Source organism: Penaeus chinensis, chromosome 20 (assembly GCF_019202785.1).
Source record: "Penaeus chinensis breed Huanghai No. 1 chromosome 20, ASM1920278v2, whole genome shotgun sequence".
Lineage (NCBI taxonomy): Eukaryota > Metazoa > Arthropoda > Malacostraca > Decapoda > Penaeidae > Penaeus > Penaeus chinensis.
The window spans coordinates 24,457,046-24,460,983 of record NC_061838.1 but is presented as its reverse complement, the minus strand read 5'-3'; positions in this window follow the sequence as shown (position 1 = coordinate 24,460,983).

Genomic DNA, 3,938 nt, shown 5'->3' with positions numbered 1-3,938 from the left:
TAGATATCTATATTTGTATTATTATCTATCACACATTGACATCATCCATATTGTTTCGTTCTAGAGAGAGAGCAATATAACATGAAGACAGAAAACCTTTTCACTCCTTGCAAGTGGATAAGAGTTGGTACGCAAAGTCATTAGTGATATTACTACTATTAGTAATAGATTGCTCTTCGGGAATGCTATTTATTCACTTGTTTTTTTTCTATGTATTCGTCACTAAATGTTTAGTTTGTGCGTGTGATTAGTACATGCTTTATTTTGATAAGTCTCTGTCATATGTAATTTAGCATTTCATCTTACTCCGTACTTGAATTTCCGTTAGAATCTAAAATACATTCAGCTTCATCATTTTTTTTTTTTTTTTTTTTTTTTTTATAATAGTAATACTCTTTCTATTATCATTTAAAAAAAAATGTTATTAGTCATGAGGCGAGCGATTATAAATCGTCATTTTGAACACTCATTATCATCGTCTTTGGGAATGATAACCCGCAGGCTAGGTCACTCTTGTTATGTTTTCATCTTTCAAATATGGTTAGTTTGCATGTGCGATTCTGATTGTTGCATGCATTATTTTCTATAGATTATTGACTCTCTTTCCCTCTCTGATATTTATAATAATTACTATTTTTATTATGGAATGTTGATAACAATGATCGTAATAGCATGATGACGGAGGATAATAATTCTTATGCAAATGATAATAAAATCAGCGTAATAACAACTCTAAAAATACATAAAACTGATGTTCATCAAAGTTTTGTTAATCATGGTAAGTTAATAATCATAACACCATTTACAAATCCGATACAGGTTTTATTCCGTATTAGAATTGAACAACTCATATACACCACCCCCCTTCCCCCCCATAAAAAAAAAGGCCTACGTGCGATTCCACACTTGGCATGGGGCAGTTTCGAACGTGGGTCTTGGGAATTTGCAGGCCACTCCACGAACCACTCCTTCAGACGATCTCTCTATCGATTGAAAATTCAAACTAAACATTGGCAGCAACCAGGGGCGTCATTTGGGGGGGGGAGGGCTGGAGGGGGCAACCCAAGACTACCAAGATTACCCCCCCCCCCCCCTCAAGGTATTGCTTCCCTCTTCCCTCCCAAGGATGATGACTTTTTGCTAAAATTACACCTTTATAGCTTTGGTCGCAGCTCAAGAATGCTCCTAGAACAGTTCCTCTTTCAAAAAAGTTTCCGATTCTGCTCACTTCGCTCGCCAACCTATCACGAACCCAACCCCCCCCACACACCAAAACAAGGGGAAATGAAGCCCTTGGTACAAAAACCATCTGGAAAAATATCTATGTTCATCCATGTGTATGACAGATTTTGACGCAACCATGCTGAGTTTAGAAAGTGCAACGTTTCAAAATTTTAGATTTGTGCCGAAGAACGAACCAATGTGATTTGCAATTTGTTTCAAAGAAATGTAAAACTTTGATTATCTTAATTGTTGAGTGGATGAGAGATTGTGGGAGAACAGGAGAGAGAGAGAGAGAGAGAGAGAGAGAGAGAGAGAGAGAGAGAGAGAGAGAGAGAGAGAGAGAGAGAGAGAGAGAGAGAGAGAGAGAGAGAGACGAACAGAGAGGCAGACAGAAAGAAAGATTGAGACAAAATGTTATTATCATTATCAATATCGTCTTATATCTCAGAGTCGAACTATCAATTTCTTTATCCATATTTTCATCATTAATATGATTTTTATGAAGATCATTAGCAACACTAGTTTTTTTTTTTTTTTTTTTTTTTTTTTTAATCTTTACTTTAGTGCTTTAGTACCACTTTCATGATAACGAGGATGCACATAGATATTATTTTTTTCAAATAATTTTGGTACCAATGGCGTCAATTCTCCTTTTTTCCCGAAGAGGGAGATGATAGGTTGGCAAGCGGTGAGCAAAAACTAGAAACTTGTTTGAAAAATGAATTTTTTTAGGAGCCTTTTGAAGCTACGACCGGAGCCATAAAGTTGTAATTTAGGCAAAAAAAAATCGTGAGTCGTCCTTGGTGTTGCCCCCCCCCCCCCCACCCATCCGACGTCCCTAGTTAGTACCAATGTTTATTTTAAATATACCATTAACTTTCAATTTCTAAAGGGATGGAGGAGTGGCTTGCAATGCTCGAGACCCACGCTCGAAACTGCCCCTTGCCAAGCGTGGAATCGCATGGAGGCCCATTCTTTTATTTGTCATATTTGATTCTTTTATCAGTTCTACTAAGAAATAAAAGCTGTGTCGAATATGTAAATGCTTTTGTGACGATTAAATTAGCATTATTAACAAGACTTTGATGACCATCAGTTTCATGTATTTTTATTGTATAACCGTTGTTATCACTGTTATCATTTTGATTAATGCTATTGCAGTTTTTAATATCATTTGCATAAGAATTATTCTCCCTCATCATGCTATTATTATCATTGTTAATCTCACCATTACCATACTAATAAGATCAATTATCATCAATATCAGATAGGGAGAGAGAGACAATAATCTATCAAAATAAAGCATGCAACAATCACAATCACACATACAAATTAATAATATTTGAAATTGAAAACATAACAAAACAAAAGTGACATACCCTAATATTCCTAAATGAGTATTCAAAATTTATAAGCGCTCATTACATGACTAATAACGTTTTTTTTTTTTGTTTTTGTAAATAATAACAATAATATTATCAACAATAATAAAGATGAAGCTGACGATAACAGTGAAGATGCAAATTATATACTGCGTATAAAGCGATATAATCGTAATGCTGACAGTAGTAAAGCATTGTAAAAGTAAAAATACATAAAACTGATCAAAATCCTGTTGATAATGTTATATGGTCACCGCACGTCTTTAATAATGCTAACTTGGGTTATATATAATACAGATATTTTGTAAATGTATAAATATTTGACATTACTATAAAAATATTACCTCTAGCATATCATTGTTTCACCTTTTGTTATAGGTATCATCCAACAATTGTTTCATAAATTAAAATACTTTCTTTCGTATTCTGTATTTTCTGTGACGAGTGGGAGGCAGAGAGACAAAGAACGAGAGCACTAAGATGGGCTTGATTATCTTTCTGTTTTATCTACCATCTATATGCTATGTATGTACATAGTGGTGGAAAGGGTAAAGGGTGGGACTAGGTGATGATTAAACGCGCTACATGCCAAAAGTCAAAGAGCAGTTCGGGAGAGTATGGCATTGGAAGGGGCAACGAGGAATGAGTGAATGGCCTAAGGTAGGGATTAACAAGGGTGAAAGTTGTCAAAGCAAGAAGTGGGGGATTCTGCAAGGATGTCCGTAGGGTAAGGTAGGATTAGGGAAAGGGGAAAGGGGGTTTAGGGGCGAGAAATGGTTAATGGTTAATGGTTAAAAGCAAAATAAATGTGCTAGACATCTAAGGTCATATAGCACTATAGTTAATGTTAGTGAAGGATGGTTGGGTTAGTGATTAGTTGTTAAAGCTGGGTTAAGGAATTAGTGAGTGAATGGGTTTGGGTCGGATGAGGTAATGTAAAGGGGTTAGATCAAGTGAAGGATATATGCGTTTGAGGAAGGAAAACAGGTTGTCAAAGCAGAAAGTGTGAGATTCTGTAAGGATGTCTGATAAGTTGGGATGTCTATGTAGGGAGGACGTGGGCATGACAATAGAATATGTGGGACTGAAAGAGGAACATTCGGAAATCGCGAATGTTCCAATGAAGGATAGTTATACTTTCGTTGATTTACTGGCAAAGATTGCAGTGCGTGTTGGAGAATTTGAAGGGGAAGGTGCTAGAGGGTGCGATAAAGAATGAGGTTGGGGAGGTGGTGTTGTATCAGGAGGGGTGTCGGGAGGTAGAGGGTCTGGGGAAGAGGGTACTTGACATGAGGGTTTCACGTGTGTATCCAGGAGGGAGTGGAAGGGATA